Consider the following 23,332-nt stretch of genomic DNA (forward strand, 5'->3'; position numbering starts at 1 on the left):
GATCAGCCACAACATTAAAACCACTGACGGGTGAAGTGAATAACATTGACCATCTTGTGACAATTCAGTGTTCTGCTGGGAAACATTTGGAACTGTTATTAATGTGGATGTTACTTAGATATGCACCACCCACCTAGACCGGACCAGACACCCCCACCCCATAGCAATGACACTCCTTGATGGCAGCAGTCACCCCCAGCAGAACGCAGCTGGCACAGCCACACAGACAAAAACGGTTTAGGAACAACTCAACAAACATGAAAAGCAGCATAGGGTGTTGGCCTGGCCTCCGAATTCCCTAGATCCCAAACTAATATGTGGGATGACCTAGAATAAACCTAATCCACCGAGGCCCCTCCTCTCAACCTATCACACTCAAAGGTCTCCGCTAGCAACTTTCTAGACACACCCAAGGAGACCCTCAGAAGACGCATGTCCATTCTCTGATGAGTTCAGGATGCACTGATGCACCTTTTCACTTCTGCTTTTGCTATTCTGCAATAACGATGAATTACCTAAAAAAAACTACGTCTCATTTTGTGGACAATACTGGGATCAATCTTTTATGTAGGGCAACATCATATTTCACATATATTTTAAAACTGATATAAATGGACTCAATCAGCAATATTAAATAAACCAATACTTTCACAAGCTTTGTCAAAGATGTAAAAAATATAACGAAACTTCTCCTGTTTAGTCAGTGTAATTAGGAGTATAACACCCAATGTAAAATAAATAACAAAGGAGCTGAATTGAGCAAAAAAAATAAAAAAATAGCCTCACTACGTAGGTTGGTAGATATTCAATACAATGGTTTTGTGCAAATAGGAATTAAAAATCCATTACGAAAGCAACTCAGTAAACCAATAGGCTCAAAAGCTTGGTCAAACAAGTAAAAAATTATAACAAAACAGGCACACTATACACTAGGTGGAAACTTTTCACCTCTCTCCTTCATCTCAGCTGCTTCATACCGCCTCCTTTTTGTTTATTCAGTTCAACGAACTCGGCATGCTCTTTAGGGTGCGAAATCTCGAGATGCCTGATTAAGTTGCTTGTGTTATAGATTGAAGTCTTACCACCGCCCCTGGGAACATTCAGTGTTGGCTGAGGTGGTGTGATAAGTTTGCAGATGGCTGATCCTTTCACTTGCTCCATTTTTGAAAAGAATGTGAACCTCCGCACAGTGTGTCACTAGCACATGATGTCACTCACAGCACACAGCATAGAATTAGACTGACTGCCTCTAAGGATTTGGCCCGTTGTCACCGATACCCAGTCTAGGATTCTCTTCAGTATCGGGAACGATACCAATAGCGGATCGGTGCATTTCTATGATGAGTCACAACTGTTTGAATTTTAGAGGGAGTTCATGCACCTGATCAAGATGTCTTCAACGCACCCATTTGTCAAGGTATTTTCTGCAAGTACAATTGGGAGGAAACCCTTGACAGACAGAAGATGCCAACGGAATAACATCTGGCCTGAATAGCTTGGGATTCCCTCAGTGGAGCTGCAAGACATGGCTTTCTTTCTTTCTGGCATCTGAACCCAGATAGGCAGCAAAAAGGCTGAGGAATACTCTGGATACGTTGGTGATCAGTCTCTTTCTCTATGGAAAGTGGTTGGAGAAATGCACACAAAAGTACAAGCTGAGTGGCAATTTACGTTAAAGCTACTCTTCCTCCAGCCTCCACACTTACTCGCATACACAGAATCCATGTATGGATGGAAATATTATTGCAGGAGACCAAAGCATGGGTGTAAACTTAATTTAAATAACTGCTTGATAGATGTGTACACAGGTTGATTATAATTGTCCCCACGGTAAATATTCAAGATGTAACAATTGAGCACCACGAAACATCCACCACCAACTTCCTCTGAGCACATTTGTTGTTTTCACTATTGTAATTCCTTTTTGTTGCATTATTCTCAAACTTTTCACAGGAGAGAAAGAAAGTGACTAATATATCCTGCAGTAATAAAAAAATAATGGGAATGAGAGCAGGTTAAGTAGCCACGCCATTCAAATTGCGGAGTTTTTCCGTAACTCATCCTTTATAGCCTGCTTGTCCGAGTCATCTACCGGCAGCAAGGCAAACAAGCCTCAACCATGCAGCAAAGTGAAAGTCAATATATTCATGAATAGATTTCAATGGGATGCCCAAGGCCTATAAAAATAATGGAGTGTGTAACATTATTCCCAGCACCCAAACGGAAACAGCCTTACGGGGAGAATATCTGGCATAAGACGACTCCACTCATCTGTGCACAGCCGAAAAAACGCAAAGGGGGGAAAGAGGGTGCAGTGTGAACACTTACCTGTGTCGAGAGACTTGCAACCAAATATAGAACATAACAAAGCTTTGCCTCATTACAATTCTCCACTCCACTATAAGCCTCCCTCATGGTGCATGGTAGTTAGTGCATTTGTGTGTATGTTTGTTTGTGTGTGTAGAAAAATGTATTTTTCCTTCTCTCTGATGAACCCGTACTCGCACAGCTCTGTCTATTTGCAGGCATTAGGGTCGCTCAAACAAAGGGGTTTTAGTGCTTTACTCCTAAGATAGAACAGAGGAACAGTGTGTACAGTGTAAGCAAAGTACCACTCTAAAACTGAATGTGACTGCCTACATTTTAAACGTACGAGTTCAGCTCAGCCCATGGAACACTTGTTTTTTCCCCAAACAAACTGTGTTCATGCTGAAACAGATGAACTGACAAATTTGCAGGAGAAAAAAAAAAAAAAAGATTTTTTTTTCCTGTGTTATTTTGCAGTGAAATCAAAAATGCTCTGTTTGGAGACGAGCCTGCCTTTTGTCTTTATTACAGAATGCTACCAAACTTGGTCTCTCGAGTTGGGTTGTCTTTTAAAGTCAGTGTCAGGCAAGCCGAGGATGACAGAGTTGTCACAAAAATAAATTCTGTCACACATTGTCAGAGGCGCGAGGACACACTCTGTCTTCATCTATCTTGAGTTTGCTTTCTTTTCCTCCTCAGTTTGGTTGACAAGTGTTTCTAATTCACCTTTTTCACATGAGAAGTAAAACATTTTTTTTTTCCTTTTTTTTTTTTTTTGGTGCACACAACAGGAGGCTGGGTGGCCACACTGAATGTGGACTACACACTCCACCTGCATTGGTGCCATTTTGGTGTTGCCTGTCATTGGCAATGTGAAATAACCTTTTGTATCATATCATAAACTGAGCCAGCTGTGTGTTCAGGGTCTCCATGTCTCGTACCTAAAAGTGGTAGACCATTTGATTTTTACAACGTGTCCTATTTTAAAGAATTACCACACATTTTATAATGATTTTAGGGATTTTTCACATGAAGTCTTTTATTGGTCATAGCAACAGGAGTTGGCTTAATTGGGGACGATCGTAATCATTGTGAGGCATCAACGTATTGCACGCACAACGTCATATTGTGTTGGTCCTTAACGGTACAGATATTCATGTCATAAAAGGATGAGGGATGAGTCTTGCAGAACACATCATCCATTATTGATAAACCCCACATACATACATAACATAACAGTTGTAACTACAAGTGATACAAGTGCACATGTATCACTTGTTTCCTCTGTCCTCTATCCTCCCCTAACTCCATTTTTATCTGTTACTCTGTTCTAACTAGGTCATCCCATTCTCATCTCTCTCCAATACTCTAAAGCCACATCACCAGCTATCTCCATATTTCCATCTCGCCTCTATTTCTTTAGGAAGAGCTGCTCATTGTTATTTCATGGTTCTCACTCAATTCTTCTATTTTGCAACTGCTGTGTTTCCTTCAGATTTCATCAGTGTTTACATGAGTGAAATGGTAGTGGTGATGTTGAGGTTGTCCCTTTTCTGTCATCCTTCTCTACTTTCACCTTTCCTATCCCTTAATAAGTGCGCTTAATAGTAGAGGCTTCTTCTGTCGCTCCTTTATTCCTCTACCCCCTTTTGTTCGCATACAGGCCCTGTCCTTGTGACGTCTCCCTCCATGTGGCGAATGACAACAGAAAATGCGGTTCACAGAACAATATTGCGAGGCAGAGAAAGCAGGGGAAGAGAAGAGAAGAAAGTGTTTCAACCCCCCATAGGGCAACAGTGAGCGATGGGCTCCCCCTCTGAGCTGTGTTCTGGGGTTGCCTGTCACAGCACCCTATCTGTTGCCAACACACTCGCAATCCCACTCCGTAAGCTGCAAAACTGTCTGTACCCGGTGTGCCTCGGTGTCACTTGCAGAATTCCCACCAAGTCTTGTTTGCATTTCAACAGAAAAATCCAGCAGATTTGCTGACTTTAGTGACAAAATTCAAGGTATTAGATCAGCCTTTGAATGCTCAGTGTCATGCTTTTAAAAATAAACATGGAAATGGTAAAATAAAAAGGGCAAGGTAGAAGAAATTGCGTATCAAGCCATCCACATGTGTCCGTAATGCCTAACCAACAAACTTATTTGACAAAAAAAAAAAAAGAAAGCTCTGCTTTTAAAGAAAGCTGCCTGAACCCTGAGCCCTGCTGTTTTAGAAAAGGTTTCACAGGCAAACTATGCAGCCTGGTTGAAACCGTGATTACCAACACCATGTATAAATTAAATTTAAATAGCCAGGATAAATCAGCTGCCAAACCTCTCAGACAACGGTAGGTCATTGAGAAAGCTGCCGCTGTGACATAACAGAAGAACTTAATCACCATCTCTGCCCTGGCTCCCAGTTTGTCAGAGAATACTGTTTAAAGCACGGCTTCTTGTTTGTAAATTTCACAGTGGTTAAGGACTATAATGTGTACTGTATGTGACTGAAATATACTCTCTTGACTGCTCTGGTCATCAGGCAAATGACTGCAAAATGTTCCCAGAGTGCCAACTAAACATGAAAAACAAGTGTTGAGTTGCTGCGCACAAGAGATTTAGAACCAGCTTATAGAAGATATTGGACTTTATCGAACTTTGAAAACCTTTATATGCAGGATAAAACCATTTCTGTAATTCACCCTGCCTCACAGTGGACCTTAAATGCACCTGTGGAGGTTTCCGTTTTTAAAATTGTTAGTTTTTATCGGCTTTTTCATTTGCAGAAGGTAAAACACTTTAAATTTCCCGTGTTGCCATGTTGTGCTCTACAGCGCAGCGTGCCTTACCTTTGTCTCTCAGTTCATCCCTTTGATGTCCTGGCCCTAAACGGGACAGCGGCACCGTATTTAATTTGTTCAGAATACATCATTTAGCACAATGTGTGTCTATGGATTTATATCGTATAACCAAATCCTGTGCTTTGTTTGGACTCCCCCTATTCTTATTACCGGCTCATTTTCCATTTTGTAATATGCATGAGGTGACTCACATTATTGGTTCTATTGTACTTTTGTAATTGCTGTTACTTGAATCACTCTTCTGGTCCATTGTATGACATGTTTTCCTTAAATGTGTGTTTAACCTGCTCCTTTAGTATTAGATGTAGTTTAATTAATTTCATTCAAATAGTACAAGGTTACTGCTTTGAGTTATGCTTTCAAGTAACAGTTTGACTGTGTACACCTTTCTTTTTACATACCATAATGTGCTCGTGACAAGTGTAAAGGATTTAGTAACATTCCCTCAGAGGGACATCGTCTCCTCCTACACTTATTCTTCCAGCTGAGCACTTCCCAACGCTGGGTGTTACTACTCCAGGAATACAGTGCAGTATTTTACTGTATTGCCTTAGTCAACTTATTGATGTCAGTAGTGGAGGTTTAGGACAGTGATACTTTTTAATTAACATTGTTTACATTCGTCTTGCATCCATCTTACATTGATCTCACCAACAAAGCGGCTACTTGCGGACAATTCCCCGTCTCCTAAAACTAAAGGCAATATATCGACCTTCACATCCCTTATCAGCCCAGTTCGTGCACACATGCTAACCCCCACTATCCTCTCCAGCCCCGACACACACACATGCGCACACACGCACACACACACCCCTCCCTCCTGACCTATCTAATCCTTAATTACCATGTCTAATTAGGCCCTGACAGCAGAGGTCAATCAACTAATTACAGAATCACAGGATGAAAGGAAGAAGGAACAGAGGACTAGTCAGTCAGAGACCTCAGTGCCATGTTTACAACGTGAAATGGATCAGCACCATCTTTATAAACAAACATACGTCCCACTACTCGAGCTTTTTTTTTTTTTTTTTTAAATCCATCCCTCATCTGTGCTCACACACAAGCATGTCATGCTCTCACACACATGATAAGTGCACAGACAATAAAGGTGATACTCGGTGACAGGAAATTCCCCCATAATGCAACTCTCCTCACTCACAAATGTCACTTCCACCCTCATCTCTCATCGATCTACAGCTGGAGATTCACTCTGGGTCCAACTCAGGTGGATCTATAGGACGCGTATGTGTGTTTCTGTTTGTGTGAGGGAATATTTTATGTCCTTTCTTTATTCAGTTGTATATTTGAGTGCAAAGATTTATGCTTAAGTAAGCATATGTGTGTGAGTGTGTACACAAATGGTAAATGTTAAAAATTGGTCGCGTTGCCGTACGTGTGAGTGTCTTGCGTTAGGTTAGGACCTGAATCGATATGTGTTGAAGTATCTTGTATTTTACGACCGCATCAATACTAGGATCAGTGTCTTAATCAGCAATGTGTATCTGCCCTGGAAACAGAGTCCCCGGGGAAATGTTGTTTGGAACAGCATAACAGCACTGACGTAGGGCCGCCTCACAATCCTCCCCCCTCCCTCCCTCCCTCAGTATTACATTTATGTACTATGAAGTAGCTACAGGATGCTGCTTCACACAGACTGATGATGGATGATGATTTTCTGCATTTTCCGTGTAGCTTCACAGATATTGGATCCATTTAAAATGAATTAATAATTTCATCTTCAGCGCTGTGTTTTGCTCCCACCGACTTGTTGGCAGCCTTGTCAGTTAGCGAGCTCGTCATGAGCACATTAGAGAAGAGTGTGTTGGATCAAAAGTTGGAAAAAAGGGAGCAAAATGGAAGCTGTGCTTTTCTACAGCCACACCAGGCTGTAATTTAATTGATAGACAGGGAGAGAACCTCCCCTGTTGTCAAGTTTCCACAAGATTCCTCCCCTTTCTGTGGCTCTAAGCTCTAAGAATCAAGATGCAAATCCTTAAATAAAATAGGTCACAAAAATACACTTGCATTTTCTGAGAGACTCGCCCAGGAGCCAGACGGTGTAGTTTTTGGCAAATGTTGCTGGAACGTGAGTGAAGTGCATTTGTTGGGGCCTCAGCTGCTGATTTGATGTGCAAGCGAGTTTACAGCAGCAGGACGGTGAATGTGGGTTTTACTCAAAATAAACTACGGGCCATGCTCATTATAATGATGGAACATGCCACTCAGTGCAACAGTGTGCCTCACTGTTATATTAATAATAGTGTTTGGACAACAACAGAGGTGTCACCGGCGATGCTGTCAATTCAGTGTTGGTTTTGTTTGTTTAATGGATTTCGTTCACACTGGGGGAACTCTGCAGCATGAACAGACTTGATAATCTCACCCACTATCCTATAAAAAGAAAATGTCACTTGGCCATTCAGTTGTCAGACTTGCTTAGACCTCACTTCTGATAGCAGAGAACTGGCTTACTTGCGGAGGAGGTCTCCATTGACACTTGGTAAACACTAGCTGATTTCAGGGCGCTACCGATTGGAAAATTATACATTGACATGATTTTATATGTCATACATACATAAAAAATAACAAAGCTAATAATAGTGTGTGTGTATATATATATATATATATCTGAACATCACATACGTTGACATATATTCAGGAGGTCGTTTTTCCCTCAGGCCATAAGACTCTACACCGAGCTGGACTGTGGTCAGTGCTATAGAGGGTGCACATTGACATCACTGCCCCTTGGAGCCACGCCCCCTTTAGTGGCAAAAACGCAGTGAAATGTAGCAGTAAATGCAGCGAGACTGGGAAAAATGTGGATTATCAGGTCAAATTAAGGACAACGGACTCGACAATGATCCATACGAACTAGTATGGAATTTGGAGTAGTGGATTAGCCTCAGTTTCAGTTAGTTTAAGGTAGTCTTAGGTCATTTCAGTTATGATAAGTGTGGCTAAATAAAAGATGCTAATGCTAAGAGTTTTACTGAGGAGTAACGTTAGTCATATAATACTGTAGCGTCCAGCTGGATGTTAAAAGGATGACGAGGAGTGATCGCAAATATTGCATTTTGTGTTTTATTTATTATTGGAACTGAAATAGATAAATACTGGACAACAACATTGACAAACTTAAGAAGTAACTTAACTTCTAATGCAGCGATTCATTTACTTCTCTTCTTTTTTGGCAGTCGGAGATATCGGTAAAATATGTCTCAGACTGCTTTTGAAATCTGTTGGAGTCAATCGCACAACTGCTCTTTTTCAACATTTTCTTTAAAATCAATTTTACAATTTAGACGCTATTAAATTCTATCATTCAAACTAATGCTGCTAATCTCCATGTTCAACTGGCAATTTTTACCACTCAGTGGCCGTAACCATGGAGAAAAAACCTCTGGTGGTGTAACCTAGTGATCAGCGTGGGTGATGGTGGTATCATTTCAATGAAGTCTGAGAGTACTTACAAGACCAGAGATCAAATTCAAGGTGGACGAGGAGTTTGATGAGACGAATGCAGAGGCACTAAAAGCACCATTACATTGAGATATATATACAGGAACTGGTACATATTTCTATACACCACTATTAAGCATGAAGTAGAGGTTAAAAAACAAAATGGTTGGGAATTACTTTTACAGATTTATATGATTTAATTCTGAGCAATTCAAAAAGCTGTTTTCTGAATATTTGTATTCATGTTGTATTTTGACATCATGAGTCTAAAATGACAAGTTTAACTTTAACCATAGGACACGCTCATAAGGCCCATGTTCATACACCGATGAGTCATAACAGCTTTGGGGGCACAGGGGAGACCTATGTGATATTAAACAGGTGGTCATAATGTTATGCCTGATCAGTGTGCATGCAGAGAAAGATGGATTGAGAGAGAAAAATATTTAAAATGGCACACCAGATGGGTTGTTACACAGAACCATCTGAGAAGTCATCCTTGGAAAATGTTGGAAGGGCACCCTTAGGGGCGGGAGCAACGTTTCATTTTTTCTATTTGACAAATTTCAGACTGAAAAACATGACTGTCTTTCAGCCTTTTGCCATGCGTTCTACTATAAAATCATGTGCCTGACTTTTAATCGTCTCCTTCTGACCCCCCATCCCTCCCTCCTCCACAGCTCCTCCGTCCCTGCAGTAGGAAAAGTGCATTAGGGGAGATTAATAGAAGGTAGTCAATTTACAAATCATCCGCTGCGCATTTCCCTATTCATCCTCCACCCCTTGCTAACTTCTTAACTCCTCCTTTCATCTCTTTTTCATTCTCTTCCTCATCTGCTCTCTCTCTCTTTTTCCTCTTCCCTTCCCTCATAAACAGCAGAGTGGTCAGATTGCAAGCCAGCTTAAAAGAGCCGGCCATTTATCCAGCTCTGAATACTGGAAACTTGCCACAGGTGCAGTGAAGCCCAATAAGTCTTTCTCTTACAAATACACACACACTTTTGCTTGCTGCAGAGCGTGCTGTGTGCGTGCGTGCATGCAGTATATTATATGAGCTGCTGTCACCATTTGGAAGCAGGTGAGGAAAAATAGTGATGCTGGGCAACCTTTAAAACTGCCTCTGTAGACACTCGTCACTGATCCAACACGCCCCTTTAGTTCCAGCCCAGCTCACACACTCGGAGTGCCTTTGAATATTTCTCCACCTCTTCCTCCTGCCCATCTTCTGTTTTGTTAAGCTCTCCTTCTCCTCATTCTTCCACTCCCCTGCCCCCTTTCCGTTCTTCAAACTCGTCTCCGCCTCCCGTCTTTGCTTTCCTGCGCCAGCACGTTGCTCATATTTGTTGTCTTTGCAGCCATCCTCAGCGGGGGGTTTTGTATTGGCTGTAATAAGTTGTATCTCTGTTCTGTGCCACCTGTGTCATCTGGCACTCTTCTCCTTCCGCTTCACGTCACACACTGAGCCCTTAATGCATTTACATCTCAACCGCTGGGAGGCAAGTAGGTGTTTGCTCTGATATGCGCGTTGTGTATCCTCGTGTGAAGTGTGTGTGTTTGTGGATGTGCCTGCGCACGCGGAGCATTTCATCCCTGCATTCAGTCAGTCTCCATGAATTTCAATGCGATGTTATCTGTGGCAGCTGGTGACAGTTCTTGATATGACTCCTGAGCTCCCTAACCTCCAGACGAGCAATGACTTACATATTTACCTGCTAATCCAGCTCAATGACTCCAATTCATTCCCTACTGGGACACATACACGCATCTTCTCAATTTACCTGTTCATACCAAAGAGGGTTTATTTACAGCTTTGTGTGAGTGTGTGTTTCTGTGTGCAAGACTGTAAAAATAGTGCTTTTATGCTGGATGTTCACTTTATAGTCACTTGCATGTCCTTATTGTAGAACACTGGTTGTATCGTTGTTAATTTTTAATGAAATGAAGAAGTTGATCAAATAAATATAACATTTACCATCAATGTTTAATTTCGTTTTAATTTTCTCATAACATATTTAAACTTAAGTGCAATGCTTGAAGAACATATTCCAAACTTTAACTTTAAGCTAACAATACTACTGAAAACTAATTCTAATTAGGAAAGGTATTCTTTACTAAATTCTGCCATTAACACCATTATTTTCACTCAAGTCCAGTGGTTTCATTGTAATAGGAAATGTACCTTATGTTCATATAACAACTTGCAAACAACTATAAAACAACTTGTAAGAAAGCAGCGACACCATACAAAAACTTCCAGCCAGAGAACAACTCACAAGCTGACAAAATTCACTGTGATCCAGTGGTTCATATAGTGATGCCGCTGTATTGGCATCTGAAAGCCAACACATTTCTCTGTGGATATGCTCGTGGATTGTGGTTTTGCTGCTATGGATGATGCTATAGATTTGAAGGCACATCAAGGTTGGCAAACTTTTTCAGACAGACATTCAGAAACATTGCATCCTATTCAGTACATCGCTGGGTTGTTGCAGACCTCCACACTATCAGCCTCAATATTAGATGAAGACAATAACACTGATCATGTGGTTACAATGTGATGCTTTGCTGGGAAACCTTTGATCCTGGTATTCATGTGGATGTTACTTTGACACGTATTACCCACCTAAACGTTGTTGCTCACCAGGCACCCCTGCCCCATAGCAATGACACCCCCCGACGGTAGTAGTCATCCCCAGGAGGACAATGTGACTTGCTGTGCCACAAAAACAATCTCGGGAACAGCTCTAAAAATAACGCAAACACACCCCAGGTGTTGACAGCCTCCAAACTCCCCAGATCCAAAACTGATAGAGTTCCTGCAGGATGAGCTGGAACAAGCCCGATGCCCCTCCCTTCAACCCACTACAAAATGTTGTGGTGCCAGACACGAGGACGCCCTCTGAAAGTCTATGGGAGTTCACTGATGTGTCAGAAATATATTTTAAATTGAGAAGATGATGTCAAAGAGGTTGTTTTGAAGTACCTTTGATACCTGATTAATTTCCATTTGATACAAAAAAGTCCTCGTCATGTTCCAAAGTTTTGGACTTTTGATCCAGTCCTGTGCAGCAGTTGGCCTTCAGTGTGGCTATGGATTCTGGGGTGAATCTCCAGCAGCAATATATCTAAAAGGCTGTCTGGCTGATGAAAGGATGTGATGAAATGATGCGATATCTCTTCAGTTGAGGAACTCAAAGCTGAATTATGATCTGACGCAACCAGCCTGCTGCTGACTTAGTGAATGATTGACAATCAGGACATGCGCTATGTTATCTCTTACACACACACACACTGACAGAGGGGGGCACTCAGACCATTTCACTGGGGACGTACGTCAACCATTTTGTCTCGAAAGTGACACATGGGATGGGGTTTATGTTTTTTCTTTACAAAATGTGAATTCTTCACATCACGGGCTGAGTTTGTTGCACAGGAGACAGAAAATCGTTTCAGAGGCCATGAGGAAAGAGTTGCCATTGTAAAAGAAAACGAGAAGGTTGCTAGGAGCAACTGTTGACCTGGAAAGTAAGACCATTCATTGAGTTACTGGTTACCAACAGGAAACTGGCTCAGTGGCAGCACCTTTTTTAGGTTAACACTTAGTTCACTAAAATATCGTCATAAGTGATTTCATTAATTTTCATATTTTATCAGAAAATATGCATTTTACTTGGTTTTACACACGCACATTACAAGTTTCATCATTCTTTGAGTGGATGGACACCAGTAGAGAGATGACAAGAAATGAAAGCCAGACAGGAATGAGGAATGACATGCTGCAAAGATCTTGGGCTGGAAACGAACGTGAACTTTTTTCAGCCAAGAAGTATTTTATTAATAAGTGTGTCAGCATTAGATCTCCATAAAATTGTCGAGTCTCTACACTCCAGCAGAAAATAAGGGAGAAGGCAAAGTGGGTTTTCTAGAGTCAAACCACAGACATTGTGATTACAGTTGTTCCAACAACATGACACAAAATTAGATAAGTGCAGCTGTCTTGAACAGGCAAGTTCAGTGCAGCGATGCCTCTGTTTGCTGTGCTGTGTAATGTGGGGTCAGCTTGTACTTGTATGCAGGCAAATTGAGAGGAGTAGAGTGGTGTCGACTGAGCTGCATCCAAACAGGATTTCCCTGCAGTGGTAGGGGAAATATCGCTAAGAATCCCTGCTATTAAACTGGAGTTGTCAGAAAATCACTACGTAACTGACACAAATAAATCGTGTGCCTGTGGTGCAGCCATTGAAGAGTTTTGTTTTCATGCATTTCTCTCTCTTTTTTTTAAACTAAATTGTTAGTTGAGCAAATATGTATTTGGCAAGAATGCTTACCAGCAATTGTTGTGTGATTTGATCATTTACAATAATCAAATAAACTCAAATCACCCTGTTCTCCTAAAGGGATAATGTGTGAATTTCACACATCAAAGTTTGTTGGTTGAATTAGCACTATATGCTGTATGTTTGAAGACTGACATATTTTAATTATGTTGCAAATCGATGACTGTGTATCAAAATAATTGTAATTCCTACATATTTCAACCAATCTGGATGTGAACACAATCAAAAGAAGTCCATGTTCATTATACAGTTGTAACTTAAATGTGGTTAAGGTTAGTGCTCCTTTTTGTCTCACCACAGGCACAGAGCAGACACCGTTATAATACACCAAGCACATCTTGAGCCTTTTTTTCGTAACATCTGACGACTCTTACGATCACCTACATGTTTTAAGCTCTTACTCTTCATTTCCATTGATGAAATTTCAAACAAACTTCACGAAATGTTCCAAGTTTTGGAGCATTGTTGACAGGATCAGATGTCATTTTACACATGAAAGCGTGCCATGTGCCTAGTTAGTCTTAATTGCAGTTTTCATTGTTAACACCTCCTTACTGTGTGTTTGAAAGAAGATGTTTTTTTGTTTTGTTTTGTTTTTTTTATACTTACAGCTGCTATTGTGAATCCCTCTCCAGTTGTTGGCAGCTTCTTGCTTTGTACAGTCCACTGGAGCACCAAATAAGACACATTCTGGGCTTTTTTTTTTTTGTAAAGCATGTGCTCTTTTGAAGACATATTTGGATTTACTTGGATGCTGCAGGAGTTGCATAATCAGGTGGCGCTTTTGTTTTTCTGCCGTCTTTTTCTAAGGACTGCAGACAGATGATTTTGTTCTCCCATCACTGTTCTAAATAAAGCCAAAATCAATACAGCTACCGTGTGTTGTCTCAGTTTGATTTGGACATTTCTGAAACACACTCTATGTTATTTGGAAAAAAAAAAAAAAAGTTCCAGTTATGTGCTGTGAACTAATCAACAGTTTGCTGAGTCGTTAGTATCATGTTAATTGACTGATTTCAGTTGTAGCAGCATCAGTGTGATATTAGAAATTTCAGCAATTCAAAGGTAGAAAGCAGGAGTAAATGTGTGTTCATCAGTTTCATTTATTATTCGGTAGACCCCCTATGCCACAGACCTGAAAGGGTCTTAGGACCCCATATTGAGAACTGCTAATTTTAGCTTTCTTAATAAGATCTCAGTAAGACTAGAGTAAACCAAGGAAACTTTCTGCACATAAGCTACATTTATAAGCTTAGGGAGGAAAACACTTAAACACAAAATAATGTATCCATTCTATCTATCCATTATTATCCACCATCTGAATCTGAAATCAGGTTGCGGTGGCGATCGGCTAAGCGGGATATTCGAGGCGTTCCTCTCCCCAGCAAAGCCTTCCAGTTCTTCCTGGGGGATCCCTAGACATTCCTTAAGTGAATTCTTGGTCTAGCCTGGAGTCTCCCCTCTGCTGGTTGCGCCTGGTAAACTTCCACAGGGAGTTGCCTAGGAGGCATCCTCAACAGATGTATCTTCGCGAAAGAAGTTTCACAACCAGGATACAATTTGCATTGCTCCTTCTGAAACCAAAGTTTGATAGTTGGATTTTCCTTTCCAGAATAAACTTTCCGAGTGAGTAGATTGATACTCCCGCACCCTCTGGTCACCCTTTTTTCTTTTTCTTTAAAACTGTTTTTTAAATTTTTTTTAATTTTCCCAGCCTGTCACTCCATATGCACTGCCCCAGACCTCCATACGACATTGAAGAGGTGAGTCGGCCAGGACAGCCCAACAATGTCTAGCCTTTAGCATCTTGGAGCGAACCTCCTCCACCCGCAGCCCCTTGCTGCGGGGGAGCTTCTTAACCACATCAGCGACCTCTGACAGAGTCCTGAGATTCTGCCTTGTTTCCTTGAGGACATGATAGCAGGGTTCAAGAGTGCTCTTTCTACCGCACAACAGCATCCCCAGATTGGGTCAGCAGTTCTCCTCCCAGGTTGAACACAGCTAAGCCCCGGTTTTCCTCCTTGAGTTGCCGTATGGTTTGCAAGAACCCCCTTGAGGCCAACTAAAAGTCTTTCTCCATAGCCTTCTCGAACTACTCCCAGACCCGTTATTATGCTTCTGCAACTGGTGAAACTGCAGCTCTTTTGGCCTCACGATATCGATCTGCTGCTTCCGAAAAACCCCTAAATTGAGAAAAGGGTTTAAAATTGCACGAAATCAATTAAATGATTAAGATAAAGATGCATTATTTGGCCTCTGCAAAGGTTTCCCTTCATTAATAGGAAGCGGATTATGCATTTTATCATATACTATTCCAATTTTTGTATTTATTACAGTGTAGTTTTAGAGCGAGGTTTAAGCCATGAGCTTAGTCACATTCCGCCAAGTAATATTTTGCAAAGACATCCAGTCTCATGTGGTGCATTTGGGAGAATTGGCATCCCTTCCGGATTGAGCAGATGCTCCGAGGACAGGGATGTTTCATACACAACCAGGCAAACAAGCCATCAGAAGAGCGGAGCAGCAGACACGGAGAAAAAGCAGGAAAAATAATGGCCTTACTGATGACGAATGAGTAATAAAACAATTAACAAATGCTGAATTCTGGTGATTTATTGAGTTTACTTGGAACAAAGCACAATAATTCAAGTAGAAGAAATCTTTGACTATGTTCATTAAAAGGCATGTAGGGCAGACAGAATCACACTGTGTATTGTCTATGCCATGAAGGTGAAGCCACTTAGTCCTGACATCTCTCCCCAATGCTTTTTTGAAACTCCTCCTGGGGGATCCTCAGGCATTTTTGGGTCAGATGAGGTATCTGATCTCTCCAGGGTGATGTTTACCCCACGGCCTCCTACCAGTCATGTGTGTGCATTTTATGTTTTGGGTTTACTTAGATGAGCCAACAGGACAATGAAGGAAAATTGTGCTTCGCTCGCCTTCAGGGAGGTTCTCGGTGCAGCTTCAGCTGAAGAACGGCACTCACGGAGCTGGTAGCCTGCATGTACAGTTTACAAGCGCTATCTGCAGCCTATTGTTGCTACCTACAGGCACTCCGCTTGTGCCAGTCTGTTTGCCAGTGTTAGTCACACTGCATGGCTGGAGGTAGAGCAAACAACACTATGTAACCAATTTCACTCACACAAACTCATGTATTTGATCTGTAGCTGCAATTTAAAGGGCAGCAGAAGGCAGACATAATCATTGCCATTGGGAACACAAGTGCTGATTTGTTATTTAGATTAAGGTTTTCATCTATTGTACGCTGTGTTCTTTGGATGTTGGCGAATTTTTTTTCAGAGCTTTTCTTCCATCAATATTGTTTGTCTGTGTCTGTGTGCGCCGATGGTGGATGGTGGAGCAGCTCTGAGTGATTACCGTGTAGAGCAACCGTACAGGCTCTCTTACCACAACAAATTAAGCCAGAGTGCCAAGCCCACGGGGAGAACTCTTCATCAAAGGACCAAGGAGAAGATAAAAGAGTGCTACAACTCAATCACTATCTGGTCACAGAGTTTAACAGGGGACAAAACTCGGCGTGACACATGCAATGCATCTAATTACCGCGTACACAGGTGAAGGCAGCGGGGGGAAAAAAAACAGCACAACAGCTTGAGGCAAGAGTCACCAAAAAGTCATAGGAAAATCTTACGCTGTGGCGTGTGAGACAGAACTGTGAGCTTAGTTCAGAACAAATTATATACAACACAGAAAAAAAAACTGCAGGGTACATAGTTATATCAGCACAAACAGACGGAGACGGATGCATATACCAGTGCTTTGTCTCTCGCTTCAAGTGCGCCCTCTCAGACATTCGTACACAAACACCATGAAAGCCCCACATCGCAATTACTGCCTACAGTCGCAAGGGCGATAGTCTTCCCTTTAGACGCCAGAAGAAACACAAAAGGCCTGGACAACCAGCATGCTCCCTGCCGAATAATTCTCCTGCAGCCCCATGAACAGGATCTCCGCTGGGAATCGCGGTAGGAGACACTCCCCTTGGGCAAGAGCCCCTTTAGAGATGTACACTCAGCAGCAGTGGAGGATCAAAGCCTGGTGGAGAAAATAGATCAGATTAATGAAACCAAGCTGTTTCTTCAGCTGAGTGACATAGATGGCAACCAGCGAGGCTAAGCCGGGTCCTACAGACTTATGTTTCACAGTTTTTCTTTGGTGATCTCTTTCTGATTTTGGTTTAATCCGCTGCTATGTTCACCGGCCGCTAGCCAACTTTATGTTCCTGCCACTTGGTGCAGTCTGTGTTGTTGGTCGAGTGTTTTCCGAAAAGAAAGAAGATGATTGTGGGAGTCAAAACTGAAACTGTGGAATAGAAACTTTAATCAGTCAGTGTTGTAGCTGATCTGCTCCAAGCCTAATTTAATGTAGCTATCAGCCTACCAGCCAAAACCAACACTAAAAATATCTAGCACGCCCCACTGATTCCACCATCTGCCTTGGTGAGACGTGAGTAACCACAGGGGAGCCGAATCGATTGTAGTTCAGGCTACAATCTCAGAAGACACTGTCTCCCATTAGCTCGCGGTGCAAGTGATTTTATGCGAGCAGAGGTCACCTACATGACACATTCAGAGCCATTGTTTTTGTTTGCATGCAACCTGTAAGGTAACCGACGTAACAATATCCCACGAGAATCTCCAAACAGATGTTGATCACTCTGCAGGGTTTTCATTAATTCCATAATCTTCCCACCTTCTCCTGATTCATCCATCCAATATTAAACAATCACATGTTTACAAGTGTATCCCTGCAAAACATCATATAGATCACCCAGTGAGCTTTATATCCTTGACATGTACGTCCTTAGTAAATACTACTAGCGCTGTGCTGCCAAGTTTGCACCATTCCCCACTAACGTTAACAACCTATTGCAGTCTCTAGTAAATATAATATTATAAGCGCTGGGATGACACATTCTTCCTCTACCCCCCTCCCCATTAATATCAGTTTATCTGCCTCATTCAGGTTTTATTTCTCATTACAGAACGTTGTTTTCCTTTCTATGACACCTGGATTACCATTCCCTCTCTTCAGCAACTTCCTGCTGCTCCTGCAAGGGACAAAACATCCTCCCACTTATTCCATTTGCTTTCACCTATCGTTCCAAGGTTGTCAGTGACTTGTTTGGTTAATCTCACCTCGCTTTCAGAAGCCTCATGCGATTTCTACTCTGTACCCGTTTGCCCATTACTATTCTCCCCATATTATAGTGATCTTGTTTTGTCAACTTGAGGTTGCTTGTTACTCATGGTGTGATCCTCCCTTTCCATTAACCTGCACAGCTGGCTAGTGGTTAGAAGCAGCCTTGGGGCCATGAGGAGGGATTCCTTGTATGTGTACATAGATATAGCACATGGCCAATAAAGGGGGTTTGATTTCATCCATTTCTATTATATCTGCCGGATTGCTAGTACCATTCTGTTATATTTGCCTCTCTTAATAACTTCACAAGATTGTCGTTTAGGTATCGGCCTTAGTTAAAACCTTCCTCTGTCAACATTGCTGCTCATGGGAGATGTAACCTTCATGGGTCACTTCTCGTTAATTCCAACTATCACGCAATCATCACTTTTCTAAACCAGGATCCAAGCGATTGTGTGCAGCTTTGTGATGCACCATCCTCTGTGATTGTCAGTTCATTCTTCCCCAACGGCGTTCTGGTCATAATAAATTTATAACTGACATTCTTGCATCTCTGGCTAGTTTGTTTACTGCTGCTTGAACGGTTTCTTCACAAGAAACCTTTATCTTCATCCCGCCTACATAAATTCATCAGCGTCTCTGTTGGCTCTGTCAGTTCCCCTATTACCAACTGTGGTGAAGTTGTTCTGGCATTTTATTAAAAAACAAAAAAAAAAACAACATGACTATTTAAAATGAGGAATTAACATAGTGTACTATTGCAAAAATGTGTTAATAGAGATATTGAGTGGAAAATCAACAGGAACATGGACGCCTACTTACTAAAAGTGTCTAAAGAAAGGATGAAGTGATTTAGCCAGATGCCAAGACACGTTCAAGTGAGTGCAAAACAATCTCACTGTGCATACTGTACGTTCTTTAGAACTACAAATACCATGCCACCACATCAGTCACATGGCCTGTCTTTCCACCAGGTGAAACACAGTGGTAGCTGCTCTACGTGGAGCATGACAGGCAGAGGAAATGAAGTGGAACCGTAGATCAGAGTGAGGAGGGGGCCCTCTGAAGGACAGATTTGTCAAGCATCCCTCGACCCACATGCAGATGGATTGGAGGCAGTCTCATTAAAAATAATTGTCCTTGAAACGTATGGCCGTCCGAACCCTGAGGAATACCTTTGGCTCTCGGGGTTGGTAATTGAAGCTGACCACAGTAAATCAGCCCCAGCGGCGGTTTTGTCGACAGCCTGGGAGAAGATTAAGCCGGTATCTCTGCATCACGAGGAAACCTGGATTTACTGCGCGAAATAACACAGTCACAGACCGCATAAGTCAAGCTAAATGGACGGGTGTGTGTGTGTGTTGGTGTGTGCGCTGTGTTATGAAGAATGGTGTATTGATCAGTCTGATTACAAGTTGCACACTGGGAAAGATATCCATTCATTAACCTTTGCTATGAAGGTCAAATGTTAGAAATTCATTTTATATACAGTTGATGACACGACTTTTTTCTCGAGTATCGAAGAACTACAGTTTTCCTTCCAAGACGGTCTTGAAAGTAAAACACTTCCTTTTCTCTTTAGGGCATGTCGGCATGAAAAGCTTGCTAACGTTTCTGGAACATAACGGCATGTGTATCACATCTTACTGTGCCCCATGAATGTTTGAGAGATGATAGTTTGACTCCAACTTCTGTCTCGTTCCAGACACTGATTATCCTCTGCGCAGTTAACTCGGAGCTCCAGCTAATTAGCATCAGTGGTAATTAGCGGAGTCGTTAAAAGCCTTATAATCAACTTTTCTCCTTTACTCATTTGACTCCCCGGGGCTGTCAGGTCTGTCTGCGTCAGTTCCTTTTGCTCAGCGGGCAACATACATTATACATGCTGTGTTACAGAGCTTATTTTGGTGAAATGGGGATGCTGAGTTGGTCTGAAATTAACTTAACGGCAGCTCTGCGGCACTCCAGAATAATGTACATGCATGGCTTGGCGTGGAAGAGAGCTGTCCGTGGACGGAGCGGTGGCAGGTTGTTCAGCTGACCCGCAGCACCCAAACTGACACTGACTGTAATGGGGTTTTAGGTTATTTTAGAATTACTAAAATGTTTCGCCCATTCTCTTACCAGTGGGAATAGTCATTTTCCGCAACATCTACACCAGGGGTGTCGAACATAAGGATCTGGCCCGCGGCATGAATATACAAAGTGCAAAATTCACAAATTACATAGAGGACTACTAATATTTAGGAAGGTTCATTAAGTATATGGGATGTCCTATGGTTAACATGGGTCCTGAATGCACCATAGTCTTGTCTCGTAAAATGGTATGGACAGGTGTCAATGTTTGATTGGCCAATTAGTGAGTTAAGTTAACCTACTGCATTTCCAGGAGCATAAAAAGAAAGCCACTGCTAAAAACTCAGTCCAGTCCAAACCTGCCTGCACAATTTAATGTATTTGTTTGTTGGAGAGACTTGAAGCTCAGTGGCAGCCTTTTACCGTCGAGAATTCTCCTTAATTGAAGCTAAAGCTGGCTAACCCCTCGTGCTAGCAGCATGAGAGACTTGTACTTTGGAAGCACTTATTACATCAAGCTACTGGGAACCTACTGGATGCTCATGAATGCGGATGGAGCTGAAGGAGGGTTTTTTTTTTTTTGCCAAACTATATGAGCACTGTTAAGAGACTGTGAGCTGGATTCAAATGAGCTCCAACATGCGTGCCAACTGTTTGGTACCATAGATTAATTATCCAGGAATCTATTCAAAATACATTTGAGTGTTTTGATATAAAAAATAAAGAAGTTCCTTTGTGAACTTCTGTATACACATCCCATGTTTAATACTTCAGTACTTTTTAATACTTCCATGTTCCATGCAAAGAGTGAAAACTAATAGTTTTGAAGTGGGTTACCCAGCCTCCTCGGTGAGCCGAGTGCTACAGTAACTGCTGTTCCTAATTTGTCCACAGTTTTAGTAAAAGTAGGAAACAGAACACAACAGCCAGTGCTTATAACAGTGAGGAAATTACACTCAAGATTGTTCATGTAATGTACGTATGCACCATTCTTTGAAAAAAAAGGGAAACATTTGGACTTGTCCTTATTTTACCATAATGTTACTGGTCCGGCCCGCTTGACATCTGTATGTGGCCCCTGAACTAAAATGAGTTTGACGCTCACTAAAGCCTCAGCCCAGTGTACCTTTGTGTGTGTGAAAAATGGCAGATGACACAATGGTGTATGAGCTCCAAGAAGTGAATAACTGTGCAGTGAGTGCTGCGTACATCTCAGTAGCATTAAGTAAGCTGTGGTCGTTGCAAATTGAGTTCTTTGAAAAATGGCCTGAAAAACTTTGCTTTAACTGATGCTTCCTTTTTATTTTATTTGATATATATAATGATTCTTTGCTGTGCACAGTAAATTGGCTCTTATTACAAAAAGCACTTAGAGCTGGATCACTTTAACAAAATAAATAACAAAATACATCTTTATGAATACCTCTGTGGTGCACAGCTTAACTTGAAGTTATAAATAGCTGTAAGAGACCCACGAAACATCCACATTGCACAATTTCCACCCCGCTGTTTGAACTCGTTTTCCAACTGTTACCTTGGCAAATGTAGTGTTCAGTGCCGTGGCAGGGATACCCTCAGATTTAGCCTAGCTTTGCTTCTGTAGACTGGCTTGTTGCTTTTTTTTTACTTGGTTTTGGTTCAGACAAAACACGACGAGTGAATAGGAGGGAGGGCAGCATTGTCGAGATTTGTGAACTGGGCCCTCACAGAGCTGCAGATTAACATTTGTTGAGCTGCTCCACAACAACATAACACACATTTTGGCACATAAACGTTGCCCTGTGTACAAACGGCAGTGTTTGTTTCACCCGAGTAGCTTTTTGCAGTGGCTCTCAGACGCATTTCAACAACAACACGATGACTTAGTGTCTCACACCAGGCCGCTTCCCATTAACACAGTGTGAGGACATGTTGAGATCTGGTTTTGGTTTAGGCCACCATGCTTTATCGGGTCCGATGCAGTCATTTTAAAGATGACTAGATCATCTACATATAAAACACTGAGTTGCGTGTACTTTTAAAAGTACCCGATTTCCTCCAAGTGGAGTCATGATAATTTTTACATTTTTGAAAAGGCCTTGCCGTTATTGCAAATATCCATTTTTCCATGAAAAGTGAAGCTAGTGGCAAAAACTTTATCAACATTTTTTTTTTTTTAACACTTAACTCTCTATTTGGCTTCTATTCTTTCCAAATTTGCAATCGACTGTGCCTTTCCAAAATTCAGCAGCCGTCGTTGGTACAAAAATATCTTTGTTCTGAAAAATCAGAACAGAGTCAGCAACAGTTACGTGCTGAACAGAAAATGTAACAAAAAAAAGATTCAGTTAGTATGATACAATGTTGAAAACACAATTTTTTTTTTGTATTTCTTTATTTTTATTTACGCATATTTTTGTCTAAGAGGTCAGCTTCTCCTCAACATGTAATAGGAGGCAGTGGATAGCGGTTATCCAGGCAATTGCTTTACAGTCAGTGGGCGTAGGTGAGAAGTTGCTAAACCCCTCTTGGGACATTGGCAAAGAGGTGTGTGTGTGTGTGTGTGTGTGTGTGTGTGTGCGCGTGCACGTGCACGTGCGTGTGTGTATTTTGGCTGCACGAGGCCTAATGTGTTGGCATCTATTCATCCTCGACTAATCAACAAAACACAAACACCTACTCACTCTTCACGCTGAGAATCGCAGAGTTCACGCAGACTGTTGTCACACCTGTTGCTCGTGGTGAATATGGATCAAACTGCGCGAGTGTGAGTGAGTGAATACATGCTTGGTTTGATATACTTTTTTTTTTATGTGTGTGTGTGTGTGTGTGTGGGTGCACGTTATGGACTTCTAGTTCGTAACAAAACAAGGCGAACCATAACCAAGCTGTTATCTCGCCTGATGTAACTATGAGAAAGGAGGTCGATGGCACTTCACAGATAGTATACTGGATGTGTTGCGCTGTATGTTGTGGCGGTGTAAAAAGCGGCATTCAACTTTTTTTTTTTTTTCTTTAAATGGAAGATCTTTTACCCCTCAGTGATCGTGACACACGCAAATCCTGCCTTTCCAAAGGCTAAAGCTGACTTTTCAGGCGCCCGCATTAGAAAATGTCAATATCCGAGAACTTAATTTTAGTAGGCCATTAAATGCGCTCACA

Source organism: Mugil cephalus, chromosome 10 (genome assembly GCF_022458985.1).
Source record: "Mugil cephalus isolate CIBA_MC_2020 chromosome 10, CIBA_Mcephalus_1.1, whole genome shotgun sequence".
In the NCBI taxonomy this organism is placed as follows: domain Eukaryota; kingdom Metazoa; phylum Chordata; class Actinopteri; order Mugiliformes; family Mugilidae; genus Mugil; species Mugil cephalus.